At 46.9% G+C, this 25659-nt stretch overlaps 1 long non-coding RNA gene across 1 annotated transcript; it reads right to left on the bottom strand.

Annotated features, from left to right (window-relative positions):
• Nucleotides 1-4924: 4924 nt before the first annotated feature.
• LOC109024350 (uncharacterized) lies at nt 4925-23558 on the bottom strand. The gene is made up of 6 exons (XR_002003835.3): nt 23509-23558; nt 23171-23379; nt 21565-21727; nt 20782-20917; nt 5986-6053; nt 4925-5062 (listed from the first exon to the last, which is right to left on the bottom strand). It is a non-coding gene; the product is annotated as an uncharacterized lncRNA (long non-coding RNA).
• Between the last annotated feature and the right edge of the window lie 2101 nt (nt 23559-25659).

The following is a 25659-nucleotide window of genomic DNA, read 5'->3' as shown; positions in this document are numbered from 1 at the left end:
TATGTTATTCTAGTAAACAAGAAAATATTCCAGGAGAATTTAGAATTTTCATTTTATCAGGTGGCAGCAAATCTATGAGACACTCCCACTCCCCAGGTGTGGTGATTAAGGGAAAGTCTTGTAAGCCTGAATAGCCCATCCAGGAGACAGGTAACAAAAGCACTGGCACATAAACCATAACCAAGACAACCCAGGGCATGGGCATGATTTCTGCTTCCTGGGTCTAGCTTATTTACATTTTTATTTTTATTTTTATCTTTAGACACGGAGCCTCCTGTCACCCAGGCTGGAGCGTAGTGGCACAATCTCGCTCACTGCAACCTCCGCCTCCCGGATTCAAGTGATTCTCCTGCCTCAGCCTCCCGAGTAGCTGGGACTACAGGCGCGTGCCCTCACGCTCGGCTAATTTTTTTGTATTTTTAGTAAAGACGGAGTTTCACCATATTGGCCAGGTTGGTCTTGAGCTCCTGACCTCATGATCTGCCCGCCTCAGCCTCCCAAAATTCTGGGATTACAGGCATGAGCCACCACACTGGCCGGGTCTAGCTTATTGAAAGGTGGCTTGGTACCAATGTTTAAATAAAAGCAACCAAAATGAGGACTGCTCTGTTACTCACAGACTCTGGGTTACTCAGGCACAGGGTCACAGCACCTACACAGATAATTGATGGAAGCAGAGGCTTTTCTGTTACTGGAATGCACACCATGTTGCTGGACTTGCGAACATCTTTAGAGGATTCTGTACTAGACATTTGGAGACTGAGCCTGTCTGTGATCAAAAGCCCTCTGGCACATAATTATTCGCATGTCTTTTCTTCTTTTTTTTTTTTTGAGATGGAGTCTTGCTCTGTCGCCCAGGCTGGAGTGCAATGGTGCAATCTCGGCTCACTGCAACCTCCACCTCCCAGGTTCAAGCAATTCTCCTGCCTCAGCTGGAGTAGCTGGGATTATAGGTGGGTGCCACCATGCCCGGGTAATTTTTGTATTTTTAGTAGATGTGGGGTTTTACCATGTTGGCCAGGCTGGTCTCAAACTCCTGACCTCAGGTGATCCGCCTGCCTTGGCCTCCCAAAGTGCTGAGATTACAGGCGTGAGCCACTGCACCCAGCCTTTTTTTTCTTCCCCCTTTTGAAACTGAGCTTCACTCTTGTCACCCAGGCTGGAGTGCAATGGCGCAATCTCGGCTCACTGCAACCTCCGCCTCCCAGGTTCATGCAATTCTCCTGTCTCAGCCTCCTGAGTAGCTAGGATTACAGGCACCCACCACCACGCCCAGATACTTTTTGTATTTTTAGTAGAGACGGGGTTTTGCCGTGTTGGCCAGGCTGGTCTCAAACTCCTGATCTCAGGTGATCCACCCACCTCAGCCTCCCAAAGTGCTGGGATTACAGGCATGAGCCACTAGGCCCGAAATTAGTATGTCTTAACCCTTTCCTAGACACCAGGCAGTAGGATAAGGGTTTTCCTGTAAATCCACAAACATCCATTGAGCACCTACCATACACTCTCACAATTACAGGCATTGGGCATAGAGCAGTGAACAAAATAGACCTAGTGCCCAACACTTTGGAGTTTCTGGTCTACTGGGGACACAGCAATCAAATATCTATGTGGTATTGCATGCCTTAGTCGTGGCTACTCAGAAGGCTGAGTGGGGAGGATCACTTGAGCCCAGGAGGTTGAGGCTGCAGGGAGCCATGATTGTGCCGCTGCACTCCAGCCTAGGTGACAAAGTGAGACCCTGACTCAAATATATATATATACACATACATATATATATAAAATATGTGATATATATAATATATAAAATAAATACATATATTTATACTATATATATATACACACACCATATATATACACATATATGTGCTACAACATGTGAAAGAGTGATGGAGGAGGGAAGATATTCCAAATAAAAGAAACAGCATGTGTCTTGCTATGCAACTTTAACTTGAGGAATTTCACCTACTCCCTAGCAGTATGATTTTGGATTAGACAGCCACTCATGACCTCATTTTTTTCATCAATAAAGTACTAACAATCACAGCGCATTGCTAGCCCCAAAGGTGCATCATTTCTAGCTAATGAACAGGGACCACCCAGAACCCTGGGGAAATGATTGCAACCCCCCTTCGCTGCTCCTAAGGCCCTGCATGCTCCCCAGCACCCCAGCTGGGCTCTTGCTCCTTAATCCTGCTGCAAACCCTAACCCAGAGCTTTGTCTCTGGGAAGTGCGGTTAGGGGAGGTGGGAAATTAAACTCTCTAGGTGTTGTCTCAACATCATTTACCAGAAGCACGTGTCCTCTTCATAATAATACCAATTTTAATTAAGTGATCTGGTACTGGTATAGGGTAATCAGAAAACTTAATAAAATAGAATAAGGTGTTTAGAATTCCATCCACATATATATGGGGGTTTGGTAAATGGTAAAAGGTATTATTTCCCATCAGTGGAGAAATAACAAGTTATTCAATAAATGACATTAAGGAGAAGCATTTTGGGGAAATTTTTAATTCCTTATTCCAAAAAAGATTACAGTTGTCCCTCAGTATCCATGGGGGATTGGTTCCAGGACTCTCCTCAGGCACCAAAATCCATGGATGTTCAAGTCCCTTGCATAAAATGATGTAGTATTTGCATGTAACCAACCATACATCCTTCTGTATACAGTTAAGATTCTTAGAAACTTTGACTTAAAGGGAAAGGATGTATAAACAAAACCAATTTGTTTTCTCATCAATGATATAATGAAACAATGTTAAATGAAAGAATGTTGGCCAGGCACAGTGGCTCATGCCTGCAATCCCAGCACTTTAAGAGGCTGAGGCGAGCAGATCACCTGAGGTCAGGAGTTCCAGACCAGCCTGGCCAACATGGTGAAATCCCATCTCTACTAAAAAATACAATAATTAGCTGGGCATGATGGTGGACACCTGTAATCCCAACTACTTGGGAGGCTGAGGCAGGAGAATCGCTTGAACCCGGCAGGCGGAGGTTGCAGTGAGCCAAGATCACACCACTGCACTCCAGCTTGGGTGACAGAGCAAGACTCCATCTCAAAAAAAAAAAAAAAAAAAAAAAAAAAATGTTATTTGAGGACCTGCTGTGCAGTCTTTAGCTTTAATACCTAATACAATGTAAATGCTATGTAAATAGTTGTTATACTGTATTGTTTAGAGAATAATAACAAAAACTGTCCATGTTCAGTACAAACACAACCATCCTTTTTTATTTCTAGTAATTTCCACCTGCAGTTGCTTGAATCCATGAATGAGGACCCCATGGATATGGAGGGCTGGCTGTTAGATACAGCAAAGAGCTAAAGGTATAAAAATATATTAGGAAGAAAAAGTGTTTAAGGCCAGGTGCAGTGGCTCATGCCTGTAATCGCAGCGCTTTGGGTGGCCAAGGCAGGAGGATTGCTTGAGCTCAGGAGTTTGAGACTAGCCTGGGCAACATGGTGAGATCCTATCTCTACGAGAAATAAAAATAATTAGCCAGGCATGATGGCTCACACGTGTAGTCCCAGCTACCGGGGAGGCAGAGGTGGGAGAATTATTTGAGTCCAAAAGGTTGAAGCTGCACTGAGCTATGATCACACCACTGTACTCTAGCCTGGGTGACAGGGTGAGATCCTGCCTCTTAAATTAAAAAAAAAAAAAAAAAGGTTTAGTAATACACATGATTTTAACACCAAGACTTGAAGAAAGAGGTTGACAAAATTTATTACATAAACATTTAAAATATGAAATATTTCAGATATGAAAACATGGGAGGAATAATAGAATAGCCACACGTGTACTGCCTCCCATTACAGAAGTAAAACATTATAGCAAGTTACCACCCAGGCAAGCACAATTTGGAATATTTCCTTCTGTGCATGTTTTCATTCTGCTTTTTCCCTGGTAGGTATCCATGAATCATAGGTAGGTACAAAACTCAATATAGATTTCTTTTTAAAATTTTTTTTAATTTTTATATTTATTTATTTATTTTTTTGAGACAGTCTTGCTCTGTCATCCAGGCTGGAGAGCAGTGGTGCAATCCTGGCTTACTACAACCTCCACCTTCTGGGTTCAAGCGATTCTCCTGCCTCAGCCTCCCGAGTAGCAGCTGGGATTACAGGCGCCCACCACCACACCCGGCTAATTTTTTTTTTTTTTTTTTTTTGAGATGGAGGAGTCTCACTCTGTCGCCCAGGCTGGAGTGCAATGGCGCAATCTCGGCTCACTGCAACCTCCGCCTCCCGGGTACAAGCGATTCTCCTGGCTCAGCCTCCCGAGTAGCTAGGACTACGAGTGCGTGCCACTGTGCCCGGCTAATTTTTGTATTTTTAGTACAGATGGGGTTTCACCGTGTTAGCCAGGATGGTCGCGATCTCCTGACCTCATGATCCACTCACCTCAGCCTCCCAAAGTGCTGGGATTACAGGCGTGAGCTACTGCACCCGGCCTAGATTCTAGTACCTAAATTTTTCCACCCAAGGATACATCCTGGGGATCCTTCTAGGTTGAGACACGTAGCTCTACAACACACAAATGCAAAACTGCGACAGGAGCAGGCAATGATGGGGTACACAGCGCCCACCTAGCTAAATTCTCTCAGTGTCACCCTCAATTCTCACCTGGACCTGACCCTCTGGGGGGTTCAAGCTCTTCTCCCTATGACGCATGTGGTAATTGGGGCACAAGAGAATCCACTGTTGTGTCTAAACCATGGGGCTCTGAAGAACCCACAGTGAGAGGGAAAAAAGCCGAGATTGGCCAGAATCTGGCGGCTCTCCAGGTGAGCGATTGAAAACGCAGATCCCCTGTGGAAATAACAAAGGGCAACATCAGCCCACGAAATTCAGATCATGCCTCAGAAAAGGTCCTTCCCCTTTCCGTCTGGGAATTGGCTCATTTACCCCAATTGATGGCCTTCCTAAACTCTAGAACATTGGTTCTCACAGAGCGATTCTCTTTGAGTGGTTCTCTTTGTTGCAACGTCAACATCTCCTGGGAAATAGTAGAAATGCAAATCAGGCCTTCTGTCCCCGGTTCTTCTCCAGTCAGGAAAAGCTGGGTGGGTGGGCGGGGAAGAAAAGAACAAAAAATAACTTTAAAAAGAAATGCAAATTACAGGGTCCCACTCTAGAACTCCTGAATTAGAAAGTCCCGGTGGGGGATGGGCACAGTGGCTCATGCCTGTAATCTCAGCACTTTAGGAGGCCGAGGCAGGTGGATGACTTGAGGTCAGGAGTTCAAGACCAGCCAGGCCAACATGGCGAAACCTCGTTTCTACTAAAAATACAAAAATTAGCTGGGCATGGTGGCAGACGTCTGTAGTCCCAGCTACTCAGGAGGCCAATGCAGGAGAATCGCTTGAACTCAGAAGGTGGAGGCTGCAGTGAGCCAAGATCGTGCCACTGCACTCCAGCCTGGGCAACAGACTGAGACTTGGTCTCAAAAAAAAAAAAAAAAAAAAAAAATGAAGAGGCCAGGCGCAGTGGCTTATGGCTGTAATCCCACCACTTTGGGAGGCTGGGGCTGGTGAATCACCTGAGGTCAGGAGTTCGAGACCAGCCTGGCCAACATGGCGAAACCCTGTCTCTACTAAAAATACAAAAATTAGCCATGCGTGGTGGCACACGCCTGTAGTCCCAGCTACTCTGGAGGCTGAGGCAGGAGAACTGCTTGAACCTGGGAGGTGGCAGTTGCAGTGAGCTGAGATCACGCCATTGCACTCCAGCCTGGGAGACAGAGCGAGACTCAGCCTCAAGGAGAAAAAAGAAAGAAAGAAAGAAAGTCGCGATAGGGTCTGCCTTCCTCCAGGAAATTCAGATGGGAGCTCCAGCTGGCAACTGCCGTGAATTTAAGATGCTCAGGGTCTTCTCTTTCTGCCAGTGCTCAGCAGTGCGCGGCAGATCATAACTGATATGAATAAGCAGTAGGTGCTCAACAAATACTGTGAATAATTCTGTAAATATTTTCTAAATGCTCACCACGTGCTAGGTCTTTGCATGATGTCCCATGTCCTGGGCATCTGGAGGTAAAGTCCAGTGGGGGAAACCTGTAGGGAAAGGAGCCCTTTTGGAAGCCAGCTCTGATGGTGAGACCTTGACCCCAGCTGAGCACAAACGGGAACAAGGGGTGGGGTTGGATATGTACATGGGGAGAAGAAGATGTAGGTGCAATTTCTGCTGCTCTTCAGGGCCTGTGCTAATGTGTTTGGACTTACGTATAATAAAATAACTTGTTTTGTTTTTCTTTTTGTTTTGAGACAGGGTCTCTCTTTGTCACCCAGGCTAAAGGGCCATGCTGGTATCGTAGCTCACTGTAGCCTCAATCTCCCAGACTCAAGCAATCCTCCTGCCTCAGCCTCCCCAGTAGCTGGGACCATAGGTGTGCATTACCATACCTGGCTAACTTTTAAAATTTTTTGTAGAGATGGGATCTGGCTATGTTGCCCAGGCTAGTCTTGAATTCCTGTGCTCAAGGAATCCTCCTGCCTCAGCCTCCCTAAGAGCTGGGATTCCAGGTGTGAGCCACTGCACCCCGCCTAGTTTTTTAATTATAAAAACAAGACATCTGCACGGCCCAGAAGACAAACAAAAACAGGGCAGAAGGACCAAAAATAGAAATTGATTTCTCCATTCCCCCAGCAATTCATCCGAATTTTAACTTATTTTTTATTTTTAAAATTTCTTTTATTTTTTATTTTTTTGAGACGAAGACTCACTCTGTCGCCCAGGTTGGAGTGCAGTGGCACGATCTCCACTCACTGCAACCTCTGCCTCCCAGGTTCAAGCTCTTTTTGTATTTTTACTAGAAACAGGGTTTCACCATGGTGGCCAAGCTGGTCTCGAAGTCCTGACCTCGGGTGATCCACCCACCTCAGCCTCCCAAAGTACTGGGATTACAGGCATGAGCCATCATGCCCAGTCCATCCTCATTTTTATACTATTATTTTTAAAATTTTGAAGTCTTACTGATTTGCAAAATAAATGGCCCCACATTGTGTAGCGTGCCCGTGGCTGGAAGGCCTACTTTAGAAACCAAGTTCATAGAGTTTCCTCACCCAAACATGCTTCTGTAGTGACTCAAGTACAGGAGTGTTAAAATGTCCTTCTTTGGAACTTCATATAAAGGCAAGCCACAGGGCTTTGAGTAAAACAAATCTAAGACAAGAAGGCCGGGCGCAGTTGCTCTCACCTGTAATCCCAGCACTTTGGGAGGCCAAGGTGGGAGGATTGCTTGATCCCAGAAGTTCCAGACAAGCCTGGGCAACATGGTGAAACCCTGTCTCTGCAAAATCTACAAAAATTAGCTGGGCGTGGTGGTGTGTGTCAGCAGTCCCAGCTACTCGGGAGGCTGAGGCAGGAGAATCGTTTGAACGCAGGAGGCAGAGGTTGCAGTGAGCCAAGACTGTGCCACTGCACTCTAGCCTGGGTAACAGAGCAAGAGTCCGTCTCCAAAAAAAAAAAAGAAAAAGAAAAAAGTTCTGGAAAAAGTTTCAAAAGGGTATATCATGCATCCACGAAGATGGCTACGACCAAAACTGTCAGGCCTCTGAGCCCAAGCTAAGCCATCTTATCCCCTGTGTGACCTGCACGTATACAAGACTCAGGCCGCCTGCACCCAGGTGATTAAAAAGTTTTATTGCTCACACAAAGCGTGTTTGGTGGTCTCTTCACACGGACGCGCGTGACAAAAACCACGAGAAGTGTTGACGAGAATGACAGACATGGGGATTATGATGCCACAAGCATGGGTACATTTTTCTAGGGAAAAAGGGCCGGAGCCAGAGTGACCATGTGGTTTATCACAGAAGGAAAGGGGGCGCAGTTAGTAATTTCCCCAGTTCATGAGACACCAACCAGGTGGATCCCAGGAAACCCTGACGTCGATCGTCCTACTCCAGTGATTCTCAACCACAGGTGGGGATGGGATGGGCAATTTGCACTTCAGGGGATATCTGGGTCTGGAGACGTTTTTGGTCGTCAGAACTGGGAGGGGGTGATACATGTATCTAATGGGTAGAGGCCAAGGAGGCTTCTGTATACCCTGCAATGCACAGGGCAGCCTCCCAGAACCAAGAATGACCCAGACCCCAAAGTCAGCAGCGCAGAGGCTGAGAGATCTCCTGGTAGTCAGTCCTGTCACTGGATTCAGACCAGAGCTGAGGCTGAATTTTCAGGCTATTTTTTGGCAGGGGGATGTCGGAATGAAATTTTAACTTATTTCTCCTGCTGCCCAGCTCTGGAAAAACCATCTTAAAGTGACCAAGGAAGCACTTGAACTATTAACACCACCATTTGCTTACAATGGAATTGTAACCTGCTTAACGTTATTACCTTTTTGTTCAACTTTTGCTTGTTTTAATGCAGTAAGTGTGTGTCTTCTAAAATGATCTCAATATTATCTAAATACAATCTGTTTAAAATGCCAAAGAGGTAACAGATTTAAGTACTTTGCATTTTTAGGCCCTTGTCTAGGCAGTTATATGAGTATCTATCTCTGTGCAAGCATACATAATGTTAACGTTTGCTTTGTTCTCTAATGCCAAATCCTTGATACCATCTTCAGCTCAGCCTCCTTATTTTTGACACCTGAGAGGCATTCCATTGTATGGATAGACCCTGATGTGTAAGTCAGCAACCCCTCTCTCCTCAATAGACCCTTAGGTTATTCCAGTTTTTCCTGCTTTTACAAAGAGAGATAAAAGAAGTATCCTCTGCACACCTGCTGGTTGCATGTTTTTAAAGATGAGGTTCCTGGAGTTCAAACTGCTGAGTCATGGGGTCTGTACAGATTTTAAATCTTGTTAAAAACTCTTCTATAGTGATTGAAGTTTTAATACCAGGACCATATATTACCTTCATCTAAATACACAAATATGTGTGGGTTAATATCCTCCTGGAACTAGGAGACCCCCGCAGTAAAGACCAAGGCATAGCATTATAATATAGTAACTGTTAAGAGGAGGCACTGTTTTTCATCGTGTCCAAAAAAATCCTATCTAATTCAAGGGAGATAATCTTGTGAGGGCCAAGCCCAAAGTATGGTAATTACAAAAAAAAAAAACAAAAACAAAAAACCTTTTTGCTGGGGGACATTTGGAGCCAGGCCCTAGCCAGGCATATAAACCATACCTGAGAGTGCCCAGTGCATGGCCAGAATTTCTCCCCGCTCTTATGTCTGCCCAGCTGTGGGAGATGGATGTTTATCAAATACAGTGACAATGATGAATGATCTCTTCCTCACCAATTTTTTTTTTTTTTTTTGAGACAGAGTCTCGCTCTGTCACCAGGCTGGAGTGCAGTGGCGTGATGGCTCACTGCAACTTCTGCCTCCCGGGTTCAAGCAATTCTCCTGCCTCAGCCTCCTGAGCAGCTGGGACTACAGGCGCACGCCACCACGCCCAGCTAATTTTTGTATTTTTAGTAGAGATGGGGTTTCAACAGGTTGGCCAAGCTGGTCTTGAACTCCTGACCACCTCAGCCTCCCAAAGTGCTGAGATTGCAGGCGTGAGCCACTGAGCCTGGTGGAAGACAGGTTTAATTTAAAAATAACATAAATGGGCCGGGCACGGTGGCTTAGCCCTGTGATCACAGCACTTTGGGACGCTGAGGTGGGTGGATTGCTTGAGGCCAGGAGTTGAGACCAGCCTAAGCAACATGGTAAAACCCTGTCTCTACAAAAAATACAAAAATTAGCTGGGCATGGTGATGCATGCCTATAGTTCCAATTACTTGGGAGGCTTGAGGAGTAGGATTGCTTGAGCCTAGGAAGTTGAGGCTGCAGTGAACCGATCACTGCACTCCAGCCTGGGCAACAGAGCAAGATTCTGTCTCAATTAAAAACATCAAAATCGAAACAAATCACACAAATATATAGTTACAAAGTCTGGCATTGTGTTGAGTTGTTCCAGGCAGAAGGATAGCACCTGGTCTGCTATGCAGCTTTAGCTTGGAGAATTCTTCCCAATTAGCCGTGCAGCCCTAAGCATGTCACCTAAGCTCACTGATCCATCCCCTTTCACCTATTGAGTCAAAGTAATAAGCATAGTGTCACCATATTGGAACTGTGCCCATATAATTCATCGTCTAAGGAAGGACTCTTTGGGGAATAATAAAAGGACATGGTCGGACGTGGTGGTTCCTGCCTGTAATCCCAGCACTTTGGGAGGCCAAGGGGGTTGGATCACGAGGTCAGGAGTTCAAGACCAGCCTGGCCAAGATGCTGAAACCCCGTCTCTACTAAAAATACAAAAATTAGCCAGGTGTGGTGGCATGCATCTGTTATCCTAGCTACTCGGGAGGCTCAGGCAGGAGAACTGCTTGAACCCTGGGCGGCGGAGTTTGCAGTAAACCGAGATTGCACCACTGTACTCCAGCCTAAGCGACAGAGCAAGATTCTGCCTCAAAAAAATAAAAAATAAAAAAGGACACTACTAACAATGATAACAATGACAGGGGGCCAGGTGCACTGGTTCACACCTGTAATCCCAGCAATTTGGGAGGCTGAGGCAGGTGGATCACTTGAGCCCGGGAGTTCAAGACCAGCCTGGCCAACATGGTGAAACCCCGTCTCTAGTAAAGATACAAAAAAAAAAAAAAAAAGGCCTGGTGCAGTGGCTCATGCCTGTAATCTCAGCACTTTGGGAGGCTGAGGCAGGCAGATCATGAGGTCAAGAGATCGAGACCATCCTGGCCAACATGGTGAAACCCCATCTCTACTAAAAATACAAAAATTAGCTGGGCGTGATGGCGTGTGCCTGTAGTCCCAACTACTCAGGAGGCTGAGGCAGGAGAATCACTTGAACTCGGGAGGCCGAGGCTGCAGTGAGCCAAGTTCGCACCACTGCACTCCAACCTGGCAACAGCGCGAAACTCTGTCTCAAAAAAAATAAAAATAAAAAATTAACTGGGCATGGTGGCATACACCTGTAATCCCAGCCACTAGACAGGCTAAGGCAGGAGAATCGCTTGAACCTGAGAGGCAGAGGTTGCAGTGAGCTGAGATTGCGCCACTGCACTCCAGTCTGGCGATAGAGCAAGACTCTGTCTTAAAACAAAACAAAACAAAAACAATGACAGGGAAGCATGGTCCCCTTACTCATGTGGGCACACAGTGTGCACACTCCTACACACTCAAAGTGGGAAGCATTATCCTGATTTTACAGATGAAGACATGGAGACTCACCCAGAGAACTTACCTGCCTATTCACTTGGCAAGTAGGTGGAGGAGCCCGGATTTTTATCCGAGACTTTTTGACTCCAAAATCCAAGAGGGGAGTTACTGCGCCATACTGAGATTAAGTTGAAATACCTGCCTTGTAGGGTTGTTGTAATTGTCAAAATGTATTCAAAATTGCCTGGCCTGTAGGAGGTGCTCTAAAAAATGGAAATTATGGCCTGGCACGGTGGCTCACGCTTGTAATCCCAGCATTTTGGTAGGCCAAAGCAGGTGCATCACAAGGTCAGGAGATCGAGACCATCCTGTCCAACATGGTGAAACTCCATCTCTACTAAAAATACAAAAAATTAGCTGGGCATGGTGGCATGTGCCTGTAATCCTAGCTACTTGGGAGGCTGAGGCAGGAGAATCACTGGAACCAGGGAGTCGGAGGTTACAGTGAGCCGAGATCGCACCACTGCACTCCAGCGTGGTGACAGAGTGAGACTCAGTCTCAAAAAAATACTATTATTGTAATTAGCAAGGGCTAAAACCAACATAATCCTTGAGTTAAGCAATATCAAGACAGGCAAAAGTCATTTCACTTCTTGCTCCAAAAAAATACCTGCTCTGGAAGATAAGATTATGCATCAGATGTGAGTTCAAAACCCTGTCTTCCTGGGCCCCCCATTCCAAAGCTCTTATGTCAGAAACTCCCCAATCGCAACCAGTTTCCTGCCTTGCAAGACTTGCTTTAAAATCACCCAGCCAGGGCCCTAAAAACCCATAAATACCATTCCCTAATTTCCCTAATTTGAATCTGTTGACGTGGTGTTCTCCTTTACTGCAGGAAGTCCAAATAACCTAGTTTTGCTCGATCAACAGGTTTTTCAGGTGGAATTAAGCAAATGGAATTAAAGTCTATGAAGGCATTCAAAAATGTTTTTTGTTATTAGTCTACAAAATAGAAACAGCCAAATGTGGTAGAACCAATAATAGCCCCCAAAAGCTGTCCACATCCAAATCCTTGCAACCTATGGATATATTACCTAACATGGCGAAGGGATCTTACAGATAGGAGTAAATTAAGGATCTTGAGATAGAAAGATTATCCCAGATTATCTGGGCAGGCCCAATGTAATCACAGGGCGCCTTCCAGAAGGGAGAGGCAGGAGGATCTGAGTCAGAGGAGGAGAGCTGAAGATGGAAGCAGAGGCTGGAGTGATGTCTGGAAAGATGGAGGTGACCACCAGGAGCCAAGGAATGCAGGCGGCTTTTAAAAGCTGGAAATGGGGCCGGGCATGGTGGCTCACGCCTGTAATCCCAGCACTTTGGGAGGCTGAGGCGGGCGGATCACGAGGTCAGGAGATCCAGACCATCCTGGCTAACAAGGTAAAACCCCGTCTCTACTAAAAATACACACAAAAAAACTGGAAATGGCAAGGAAATGGATCCTCCTCTAAAACCCCAGAAGGAATATAGTCCCACCAATCCTTTTTTTTTTTTTCTTTTGAGATGGAGTCTTGCTCTGTTGCTAGGCTGGAGTGCAGTGGCATGATCTCAGCTCACTGTAACCTCCGCCTCCCAGGTTCAAGCAATTCCCCTGCCTCAGCCTCCCAAGTAGCTGGGACTACAGGCACGTGCCACCATGCCCAGCTAAGTTTTTTATTTTAGTAGAGACTGGGTTTCACCATGTTGGCCAGGATGGTCTCCATCTCCTGACCTCGTGATCCGCCCGCCTCAGCCTCCCAAAGTGCTGGGATTACAGGCGCCCGGTCCCACCAATCCATTTTAAACCTCTGCCTTCTAGAAATGTAAGAGAATAAATCTGTGTTGTTTGTGCTTATTTGTTGAAGCAGCAATAGAAACGAATATACTAAATATTCAAGAGAAAGAAACTATCTGAAGGTTGCCAATAGAAAGCAGTGGTGAAGCCCACAGTCTCGAAGCTAGGTTACCTGGGTTCAGATCGCTTCCCTGCCACACCCAGGCTGGGTAACAATGGTTGAGTTATTAAAGTATCTCTCTGAGCTTCACTGTTTCCATTTATAGAATCAGGATGATACAGTAACTGCCTTGCAATATTGTGGTGAAACAATGAGATCTAATTGTATAAAGAGCTCAGTGCGGTGCCTGGCACATAGTAGGTGCTCAGCACATCTCAGCACGGAGGTTAGGCATGGAGGAGCTGGGGCACATTCCTCACTCATTTTCTTGGGAAAGAGCAGGAGTGATTGGGATAACCAGGCTAATCTCAGCCATGCCATTGCTATATGTCACTGGGCACATAATTCATCCTTCTGACATTTTATTCCTTAACTTACACAATAAATTGTATATCCTGCAAGGATTATTTCCATGGATACATTGCATCTACATCTAAGCAGCCGTAAATATGCTATAAAATGTTTTTCATGAGCATGAAGCAAGGGGCAGGATACATGCCAGAGAACTGGAAGCAGTTCATTCTCCCTTCCTCCTCCTCCTCCTCCTAATCCTCCCCCAACCCCCCATCACTTCTGCATTGTTCTATGGATTGCATAAAACTTCTAGGAGAAGGAGAAAGACAGGAATGGCACTCTAGATAGCAGCAAGAACAACGAGAAAGTTCATGGGGTGGTGAGGAGGGTGGACTTTGTGATGGGCTTGAAAATAAGCTCTAAAGACCAGCCGGGCGCAGTGGCTCACACCTGTAATCCCTGCACTTTGGGAGGCCGAGGCGGATCACCTGAGGTGAGGAGTTCAAGGCCAGCCTGGCCAACAAGATGAAACCCCATCTCTACTAAAAATACAAAAAATTAGCTAGGCGTGGTGGCACATGCCTGTAATCCCAGTTACTCAGTAGGCTGAGGCAGGAGAATCACTTGAACTCGGGAGGCAGAGATTGCAGTGAGCTGAGATCGTGCCACAGGAACAAAACTCCTTCTCAAAAAAAAAAAAAATAATAATAAAATAAAATAAAAAATAGGCTGGGCACAGTGGCTCACACCTGTAATCCCAGCACTTTGGGAGGCTGAGGTGGGTGAATCACCTGATGTCAGGAGTTTGAGACCAGCCTGGCCAACATGGTGAAACCCCATCTCTACAAAAAATACAAAAAAATTAGCCGGGGGTGGCGGCGCACGTCTGTAATCCCAGCCACTCCAGAGGCTGGAGCAGGAGAATCACTTGAACCCAGGAGGTGGAGGTTGCAGTGAGCTGAGATTGCATCATTGTACTCCAGCCTGAGCAACAAGAGCAAGACTCCATCTCAAAAATAAATAAATAAGTAAGTAAATAAAATAAAATGAAAAATGAGCTCCAAAGACCTAACAGAGAAAGGGAATTCTATAAAGTAGCCTGCCTCTCTCTGTCCCCCGGCCCCCACTCCTTTTTTTTTTTTTTTTTTTTTCAGACAGAGCCTTGCTCTGTCACCCAGGCTGGAGTGCAATGGCCCCATCTCACACACTGCAACCTCTGCTTCCCAGGTTCAAGTGATTCTCCTGCCCAGCTTCCCGAGTAGCTGCGATTACAGGCACACGCTACCACACTCAGCTAATTTTTTAGTAGAGACAGGGTTTCACCATGTTGGCCAGGCTGATGTTGAACTCCTGACCTCAGGTGATCCATCTGCCTTCGCCTCCCAAAGTGCTGGGATTACAGGCGTAAGCCATCGTGCCTGGCCCATGTCCCTTCCTCCTTCACACACACACACACACACACACACACACACACAGAGCCCTGTCTCTAGATAAGATATTTATTTATTTATTTAATTTTTTGAGGCAGAGTCTCTCTCTGTCGCCCAGGCTGGAGTGCAATGGCGTGATCTCGGCTCATTGCGACCTCCACCTCCTGGGTCCAAGTGATTCTCCTGCCTCAGCCTCCCGAGTAGCTGGGATTACAGGTGTGTGCACTACCATGCCCGGCTAATTTTTGTATTATTAGTAGAGACAGAGTTTTACCATGTTGACCAGGTTGGTCTCGAACTTCTGACATCAGGTGATCCACCCACCTCGGCCTCCCAAGTGCTGGGATTACAGGCATGAGCCACCAACACCTGGCTCTTTTTTTTTTTTTTTGAGACAGAGTCTCTCCCTCTGTCGCCAGGCTGGAGTGCAGTGGCGCGATCTCGGCTGACTGCAACCTCCAGCTCCCGGGTTCAAGCAGTTCTCTGCCTGAGCCTCCCTAGTAGCTGGGATTACAGGTACCCACCACCACGCCCGGCTAATTTTTTGTATTTTTAGTAGAGACGGGGTTTCACCATCTTGGCCAGGCCGATCTTGAATTCCTGACCTCGTGATCCACTTGCCTATGCCTCCCAAAGTGCTGGGATTACAGGCGTGAGCCACCGCGCCCGGCCTCTTTTTTTTTCTTTTTTTTTAAATTTACTTATTCAGGCCGGGCGCGGTGGCTCACGCCTGTAATCCCAGCACTTTGGGAGGCCAACGCAGGCGGATCACCAGGTCAGGAGATCGAGACCATCCTGGCTAACACGGTGAAACCCTGTCTCTACTAAAAATACAAAAAAATTAGCCAGGTGTGGTGCAGGCGCCTGTAGTCCCAGCTACTCAGGAGGCTGAGGCAGGAGAATGGCATGAACCCAGGAGGCGGAGCTTGCAGTGAGCCGAGATTGCACCACTGCACTCCAGCCTGGGCGACAGAGCGAGAATCCGTCTCAAAAAACAAACAAACAAACAAACAAACAAAATAGCTACCCCATAAGTCACATGAAGTCCCACTTGGAGAAATAAAAGTAAATAAAGACGAGATTTAAAACAGGAAAAAAGCTGGGATTTGAGCCTTAAGCACATTCTCTGCTGCACCAGCTCCCCAGGTGGGCGACTGGAAATGTGGACCCACCCCATGAAGGACAATGGTAACATCAGCCCAGGAAAGAGCTGGAATTCAGTGTGGGCCTCAGAAAAGATTCTTGCTTCTCTCTGCTGGGAATTGACCCATTTGCCCTAATTCATTGTCTTCTCAAACTCCAAAACGGTGGCTCTCAAATGCAAATGTGGACCAGAACCACCCAGAGAAATTGTTAAGCCATGGATTGCTAGGATCAACCCTTAGAGTTTCTGATTCAGTGGGTCTGGGGTGAGGCCCAGGAATTTTGGGATGCTGCTCGGGTGGGGAGTGCACTTTGAGAACCCCTGGTCTAGAATGTAGGGTTTGCAGAACTCAGCACGGTGCCTGGCAGTCATCATAAATCCAACCATCACTGGGTCCTCAATTATGACTGGGTATAACTCCTCCCACTGACAATTCCTAACCGCCCACGGTCTGCCAGGGTCTTTGCCCAACACTAGGGACCCTGCTGCTCAACATATAAAGGAAAAGGAGGGGGAAGGTCTGTCTTGGGGAAAATCAGAGTCTCATGAAGAGAGCCGTCAGCAAGGGAACCCCGACAGTACAAGCCCAGCTTAGAGAGTGGAGCTTGACCTTGGTTGAGGGCAACTGGGGTGCAGATGGCCAAAGTCGGGGAATGATGCAGAATAAGCAGTGGGAGAGATGAAGATCATACAAAAAGCAATAAGCAATTCCTTGGTCACTTGTATTTCCACGCACATTAGTTATCTATTGTGTAAACAAATTACCCAAAACCTAGTGGCTTTTTTTTTTTTTTTTTTTTTTGAGACAGAGTCTTGCTCCGTTGCCCAGGCTGGAGTGCAGTGGTGCGATCTCGGCTCACTGCAACCTCCACCTCCCAGGTTCAAGCAATTCTCCTGCCTCAGCCTCCTGAGTAGCTGAGATTACAGGCGCCCGCCACCTTGACCAGCTAATTTTTTTGTATTTTTAGTAGAGACGGGGTTTCACCATGTTGGTCAGGCTGGTCTCAAATTTCTAGCTTCAAGGGATTATCCCGCCTTGACCTCTCAAAGGTCTGGTTTCTTTTAGTGGAAGGTGGTGTTTAGAAACAAAGATCTGACTACTAAGTGTGCTCATTACTACTGGGGTATGGGTGTGAGTGTGTACACATTTACATTGATTGTTTTATATATTTATATGGAAAAACACATTCATATTAATTCTTCCCATTCCAAAAAGCTCCCCAGGATTCATTCTAGCATTTCCTCCTTCCATAATTGGACTTTTTTTTTCTCTGAAAGTAAGAAACTTGAGCCGGATGTGGTGGCTCATGCCTCTAATCCCAGCACTTTGGGAGGCCAAGGCGGGCAGATCACAAGGTCAGGAGATCAAGACCATCCTGGCTAACACGGTGAAACCCCGTCTTTACTAAAAATACAAAAAAAAAAAAAATTAGCCAGGCGTGGTGGTGGGCGCCTGTAGTCCCAGCAACTCAGGAGGCTGAGGCAGGAGAATGGCATGAACTCAGGAGGCAGAGCTTGCAGTGAGCTGAGATCGCGCCACTACACTTTAGCCTGGGCAACAGAGTGAGACTCTGTCTCTTAAAAAAAAAAAGAAAGTAAGAAACTTGGATCCCTGAAATCCTCCATATATTGACTCATTTTCTCCATCACCCTGTGTGCAGCAAATCTCCTCAATTACTGGGCCACTGGATCTCCCAGGCACCCTGACAATATGAGCACCAGCTCCCTGCCAGGTTGCTGCCCCACCCTGTCCCAGGGACTGACTTCCACAGAGGGCACACAAAATATATGTTTTCCATATTTAGTTCCATTTGGCTTAATGATACTTTATGTAGTATTTTTGAACTGTGTTCCTAAGCAATACTGGCCATGGTGTTTGTTTCTCTCCTCTCTGGTATTGTACTAAGATGAATCTAGCCTCACTAAATGAGATGGGTGCTGGGTGAGGTGGCTCACACCTGTAATCCCAGCACTTTGGGAGGCTAAGGTGGGTGGGTCACATGAGCCCAGAAGTTGGAGACCAGCCTGACCAACATGGTGAAGCCCCATCTCTACTAAAAATACAAAAATTAGCCAGATGTGGTGGCATATGCCTGTAATTCCAGCTACTTGGGAGACTAAAGCAGGAGAATTGCTTGACACCAGAAGGCAGAGGTTGCAGTGAGCCAAGATCACGCTACTGCACTACAGCCTGGGTGACAGAGTGACACTCAGTCTCAAAAGAAAAACAAATGAGATGGGGAGTGAAATGGTTTGACTTTGTGTCCCCATCCAAATCTCATCTCAAATTGTAATCCCCACATGTGAAGGGAGAAACTGGTAATCCCCACGTGTCAGGGGAGGAGGAAATTGGATCATGGCTGTGGCTTCCCCCATGCTGTTCTCAGGAGATCTGATGGTTTTCTAAGTGTTTGACAGTTCCTCCTTCACACACGCTCTCTCTCGCCTTCTGCCATGTAGGATGTGTCTGCTTCCCCTTCTGCCATGTTTGTAAGTTTCCTGAGGCATCCCAAGCCATGTGGAACTGTGAGTCAGTTAAATCTCTTTCCTTTATAAATTATCCAGTCTCAGGGAAGTTCTTTTTTTTTTTTTTGAGATGGAATTTTGCTCTGTTGCCCAGGCTGGAGTGCAATGGCGTGATCTTGGCTCACTGCAATCTCCGCCTCCTGGGTTCAAGTGATTCTCCTGCCTCAGCCTCCCGAGTAGCTGGGATTACAGGCATGGGCCACCATGTCTGGCTAATTTTGTATTTTTAGTACAGACAGGGTTTCTCCATGTTGGTCAGGCTGGTCTCAAACTCCCGACCTCAGGTGATCCGCTTGCCTCAGCCTCCCAAAGTGCTAGGATTACAGGCGTGAGCCACCGCGCCCGGCCAGAGAGGTTGTTTATAGCAGTGTGAAAACAGACTAGCACAGGGAGTTTTCTCTCATTTTTTATTCTCTGGAAAAATACAAGGATTATCTGTTTTTTATTTGTTAGGACTTTCTTGCAAAATCACAGAGGTTTTGTAGAGTCTATTGGCTGCATGTAAAACTACTGATTCAATATAATGAATGCAGGTGTACTGCAGTCCTCAAAAGTGATTTTGGTAGGTTGTGTTTTCCCAGGAAATTGTCGTTTTCTTCTAAATTTTCAAATTCATTGATATATAGCTGCTTCAAAGTGTTCTCTTATCTCTGTGTATTTACTTTTCAGAGACAGGGTCGCCCTCTGTCACCCACACTGGAGTGCAGTGACATGATCACAGCTCACTGCAGCCTCAAACTCCTAGTCTCAAGTGATCCTCCTGTGTCAGTCTCCCAAGTAGCTGGGATTAGAGGCACGTGCCAGTGTGCTTGGCTTGTCCTTTTATTTTTTAAACTCTACCATGTCTGTAGTGCTTCTGTTTTCATTCATAAAATGTATGCATTTTCTTTTTTTTCCATAAATAATATCTTAGTTATTTGTCTTAGTTATTAGTCTTAGTTATTTGTCTTCATTTTCAAAGAGCCAACTTCTGGTTTTGTTGATACTCTGAGTGCATTCTAATTAATTTCTACTATTATTTTTATCATTCTCTTTCATTTTCTTTGGATTTACTCTGGTGTCCTTTTCTAATTTGTTGAGTTGAACCTTTAACTCATTATTTTTTAGTCTTTCTTCCTGATTATATGTGTGCATTTATTTAAGGCCATATATTTTCTCTTAGGTACAACCTTACCTGCCTCCCATGCATTTAACTAGGTAGGGTTTTCATTGTCCTTCAGTTCTAGGTATTTTCCCACTTACATTGTGATTTCCTCTTTGATCGTGACTTATTTAGAGGCTTGTCTTTAAACTTCCAAATGTATAGAATGTTTTTGGATTCTTGATATAGCTTTACATAAAAACATAATAAAGTTTGAATCACAAGAACAAATTGAACTATATTCAGCTGGCAAAACTCAGTCATACATTTTAAAACATTTTATAGCAAAGAAAATGTTGGCTGGGCACGCTACTCACGCTTGTAATCCAAGCACTTTGGGAGGCCAAGGCGGGCAGATCACCTGAGGTCAGGAGTTTGACACCAGCCCGGCCAACATGGTGAAACCCTGTCTCTACTAAAAATACAAAAATTAGCTGGGCATGGTGGTGCATGCCTGTAATCCCAGCTACTTGGGAGGCTGAGGGGGGAAAATCACTTGAACCCAGGAGGCAGAGGTTGCAGTGAGCTGAGATCACACCATTGCACTCCAGCCTGGGCAACAGAGCAAGATTCTGTCTCAAACAAAACAAAACAAAAAGAAGAAAACCTTTCAGATGTGTGCAGCAGGTGCATTTTGTTATGGTTTACAGGTTGTGGGGTGTCAGTAAGTAAAGTATGAATGTGTAGATCCTACAAAGATCTTCAACTGATCTTGAGGGGTTGGAAATAAGTCTAAGGCAGACACGAGTTACTGTGGGAGATAAAAGATGACCCCTGGTTCCAAAGAACCTAGAAACAATGTGGACAGGAAAGAAAACAGCTAAGTTCATCATCCTTTATCCCCTCACTTCTCCATCCACGGAGAACTGTTTTCCCAGGTCCAGCCTGCCTTCTGTGAAAGGATTCCTCTTTTTTCACATACCCAGGCCTAGTTAGAAATGCTCCCGAGGGAGTGTCCACAGGGGTTGGGGCGCAGGGAGGGATGCCCCAGGCTGGTCTCTTCGAGTGGATGCCAGGTAGTCCCGCAGTCAGACACTCGGGAGGGCCAGCCAGTGGTCGGCGTCGGGTTGTGGACCTGCATCTGCCGGGGATCCAGGCCTAGGTAGCCTCTCAGTGATGTTTCCCCCCAACCCACCCACCTTGTTCTTTTTGACGCTCTCAGGGGCTCCTGGAGCAGACTTTTTGTTCTGAATTAAATGGTGGGTTTTGCCAGCATCCGTCAGGGCTGGGGTATTTCCAGCAAGGGATGCCCCGACTCCTCTTCCCACGGGTGTACTGTGGACGGAGAAGACACAGCCCAGGTGCAATCAGGTCTCTTCCCCTCACACTGGAGCCACTGGGCCTTCCCTCCTCCATTTCTACAGCAGGGAGGGGTGGGAGCAGCTGTGGGATGGGGGTGGCTACCCCAAATAACTGCAGTGATAACAATAATATAAATGAAACAAAATTAGGCAAGGCTGTGTTCAAAGAGAGAAGGAAAAGACCCTTATTTGGGCCCTAACCGTGCCAAGGTTCTGAAGCAGGAGCTTCGGCTGCTTGAATAAACCCTGTGGGTGCCCAGTGCCCACTGTCCTGAATCCTTCATTTCCCTTGCCAAAAAGCAATGTGTGAGGGTCGTTGGTTCTCTCTAGAACACAGAGAAGTAAACTCTGAAGACGGCCCTCCTAAAGATCTGTCCTTTCTTACACCCTTTATTAACCCTCCTGAGAAGCTCAAAGGTTCTTGTAATGCCACACGGGACCAGCTGTGAGCGCAGAGTCTGGAGGCCAGTGGAGACAGGGCAAGTCCTCACCCACCCCTCCCAGCCTTGCGCATGTCACGTCACCTCCCTGAGCCTCAGAGTCCTCATTTGCAAAATGGAAATAAACCTCCCTGCAAGGCTGCTGGGATGATGAAATGAAGTAAGGTTATAAAATACATACCTCTGTGGTCACACTATGAAAATGAGCTCTTTGGTCAGAAGAAGCTCTTTGGACAGATGGCCACGACCTCAGACACACAGTTCCCCAGTAGGGAGCAGCTACTGAAAATTGCTGAGTGACCCCGGGCCGGGCCCCACCTCTTTCAAGATCTCAGCTTCCTCTCCTGTAAAGCAAAAAATTGCTGGGCGAGAGCTCCACTAAATTCCTGAAATTCTGTACACCTGGGACATGACCTGGAGCACACAGCCCGCTCACAGGCTCTCTGGATGCCTGTTCATCAGCAGGAAGAAGGAGCTGGGCTTCCAAAGCACCATGGCTTCTGTCCTCACTGGCCGTTTCTGAATCTCATTCTGGGGTGCCTGCCTGGCACCTCCGGCCCTAACACTGTCCAGCCTTCCGCTGGAGCTAGAGCCTTGGGCTCACTGCTGACCTGGGGAGTGGAAGTCCTGCATTTTGAACAGAGCCTTGAGAAGTCTTGCTTTCTTTCTTTAATTATTATTATTTTTTTGAGACAGGGTTTCGCTCTTGTTGCCCAGGCTGGAGTACAATGGCACAATCTCAGCTCACCACAACCTCCGCCTCCCGGGTTCAAGTGATTCTCCTGCCACAGCCTCCCAAGTAGCTGGGACTACAGGCATGCACCACTATGCCCAGCTAATTTTGTGTTTTTAGTAGACACAGGGCTTCTCCATGTTGGTCAGGCTGGTCTCGAACTCCCGACCGGTGATCTGCTTGCCTTGGCCTCCCAGAGTGCTGGGATTACAGGCGTGAGCCACTGTGCCTGGCCCGAGAAATCTTGCTTTCTACCTTCTTTTCTCTGAGCCTCAGTTTCTTCCTCCCTAAGATAAGGTGGTTAGACATTTACTTATTTATTATAATTTTTTTTTTTTTAATAGAAATGGAGGTCTCACCATGATGCCCAGACTGGTCTCAAACTCCTGGCCTTGAGCAATCCTCTCCCAAAGTGCTGGGATTACAAGTGTGAGCCACTGTACCCAGCCCCTATTTTTTTTGTTTGTTTGTTTGTTTGAAACAGAGTCTCACTCTGTCACCCAGGCTGGAGTGCAGTGGTGCGATCTCGGCTCACTGCAATCTCTGCCTCCCGGGTTCAAGCAATTCTCCTGCCTCAGCCTCTTGAGTAGCTGGGACTTCAGGCACACGACGCCACACTCAGCTAATTTTTTTTTTTTTTTTAGAGATGGGGTTTCACCATATTGCCCAGGCTGGTCTCAAACTCCTGAGCTCAGGCAACCTGCCCGCCTCGGCCTCCCAAAATGCTGGAATTACAGGCTTGAGCCACTGCGCCTGACCTTTTATTTATTTATTTATTTTGAGACAGAGTCTCACTCTGTCGCCAGGCTGGAGTTCATTGGTGCGATCTCAGCTCACTACAACCTCCGCCTCCTGGGTTCCTGCCATTCTCCTGCCTCAGCCTCCCAAGTAGCTAGGATTACAGGTGCCTGCCACCATGCCTGGCTAATTTTTTGTATTTTTAGTAGAGACGGGGTTTCACCGTGTTAGCCAGGATGGTCTCGATCTCCTGACCTCGTGATCCGCCCGCCTCGGCCTCCCAAAGTGCTGGGATTACAGGCGTGAGCCACTGCACCGGGCCGACAGCTGCCATTTCTTACTGGGTCTTCACTGTGAGAGATGAGTGTGTTGCTGTCCCCATGAGTTGGATACAGAACCCGAATCCTCTTTGGTCATATGGCTGGGAGTGCAGGAACCGGGACTTGAACTCAGGCCTGTAGACCCTGAACTTTGGTGGGAGGAGAGACCTGGGTCCAAATCCTGTCTCCACAAGTACACGGAGCCCTGGGAAAGCAAGATGGGAGATGTGCAGTCCTTAGGTTTGGCCACATGATGGCAAGCTGACCCCAGGCATGTGCTCCTAGGCCTTGCCATTAAAGAGGCACAAATGTGTGTTGACTCCCCAGCCCATACCTTTTTTTCTCTCTCCAGTCCTGAATCTGGTTTTGCAGGGATTGCAATGATCTAAATAAAATAAAATAAAAATAAAATAAAATAAATAAAATAAAATAGATCAGGGATTATGTTAAAGTCTCCCGGGACTTCTCATCATATTGAGAATAAAATCAACAAATCCAGGTAAGACCTGGCCCCTGCACACCCTTCCTCCTCCACGTTCTTCCATCCTGCAGGCAGCCTGCCTGCTCCGGGACAACTGTGGGTGAGCAATGGCTCAGCTGGCTCAACTGATAAATTTGGAGGTTGGGCCCTGGGTGGTCCGGGGATTCTCCCATCCTGCCATCCTATAGTTCCACGATTTGGAGACTGAGAGTCTTGTGTATGCTGATAAAATTAACCGCTCCAGGCCAATAACATGAAACTTGAAGCTCTGGTTTGAGAGTGATTTCATTCGTTCATTCATTTATTCATCAAAGTCTTTTTTTTTTTTTTTGAGACTGAGTTTTGCTCTCGTCGCCCAGGCTGGAGTGCAATGGCGTGATCTTGGCTCACTGCAACCTCCGTCTCCTGGGTCCAAGCAATTCTCCTGCCTCAGTCTCCCAAGTAGCTGGGACTACAGGCATGCCCCACCATGCCCAGCTAATTTTTTTTTTTTGTTTTTTTTTTTTTTTGAGACGGAGTTTTGCTCTTGTTGCCCAGGCTGGAGTGCAATGGCGCAGTCTCGGCTTACTGCAACTTCCGCCTCCCAGGTTCAAGCGATTTTCCTGCCTCAGCCTCCTGAGTAGCTGGGACTACAGGCATGTGCCACCACATCTGGCTAATTTTGTATTTTTAGTGGAGATGGGATTTCTCCATGTTAGTCAGGCTGGTCTCGAACTCCTGACCTCAGGTGATCTGCCCACCTCAGCCTCCTAAAGCGTTGGGATTACAGGCGTGAGGCACCCCGCCTGGCCTAATTTTTGCATTTTTAGTAGAGATGGGGTTTCACTATGTTGGCCAGGCTGGTCTTGAACTCCTGACCTCAGGTGATTCACCTGCCTCGGCCTCCCAAAGTTCTGGGATTACAGGCGTGAGCCACCACGCCCAGCCATTTATTCATCAAATATTGATCTATCTCCTCCTCTGTGCCCAGCACTTGGGATACCATTAATAGTGGTGCAGAAAGATGTCAAGAGGAGGTCACAGCCACACTCCAGCTCCAGCCGTGTCCTCAGGCCACCCCAAATAACTGTAATGATAACAATAACATAAATGAAACAAAATTAGGCAAGGCTGTGTTCAAACTTCAGGAGATGGGTTATGATTTAATTTGTGAAAGGCAGAAGCCAATTCTGTCATCTATCATTGGAATAACTGACCACTCATAGAAGAAGGAGGAGGAAGAAGGAGGAGGAGGAGGAGGAGGAGGAGGAGGGCAAGGGGCAGGGGAAGAGGAAGGGAGGAAGAGGACGACACCAGGTGTGAGCCACCACCCAGCACTTTGAGAGGCTGAGGTGGGTGGATCGCTTGAGGTCTGGGGGTGGCACTGGAGGTGGGAGAGGCAGGGAGGGGCTGGCTGGGAAGGGCTGTGTAAACCAAGTTAAGGAGGTTAGCTTCACCTGAAGAGCAATAGGGAGCGTGAAATGGTTTTAAGCAAGGGACTGGCTTGATTTGATTTTTATTCTAGAAAGATCTCAATGGCAGCAGCGTGAAAAATGGGGGCTATCGATCACTTAGGAGGCTGTGACAGTGTCCAGGCAGGAGCTGATGGTGGCCTGGCCTAGGGTGGCAATGTGAGGATGAAAAAAGTGAGGTCTGAGGAGGGGAAGGTTTAGGGAGGAGGAGGAGGGAATCAAGCTTGGCGGCCAGGCACCAGGTGGAAGGGCGGCACCAGTGCCGGCTCCAAGGGAGACAGGGAGCAAACCAATGTGGAAAGCCCTGGACAGTCTGATTTAGGAAACACTAAGTGTGGAATGCCCAAGAGACAGAACAGGGGTATCCAGCAGGCCACGGACATGTGAGTTGACGGCAAGACCAGAGATGCAATATGGGAGTCTCAGCTTCTAGATTATGTTAAAAACCTTGTCCATGGATGAGACCATCCCATGAGAGTCTAGCTACAGGGGGACCCAGGGCTTAGCCATGCAGAAAGCCAACATTCAGAGAACAGAAAGAGGAAAAGTTGGA

This window comes from Gorilla gorilla, chromosome 21 (assembly GCF_029281585.2).
Source record: "Gorilla gorilla gorilla isolate KB3781 chromosome 21, NHGRI_mGorGor1-v2.1_pri, whole genome shotgun sequence".
Lineage (NCBI taxonomy): Eukaryota > Metazoa > Chordata > Mammalia > Primates > Hominidae > Gorilla > Gorilla gorilla.
Note: the sequence above shows the minus strand (reverse complement) of the source record. Positions and strands in the feature narration are given on the sequence as shown.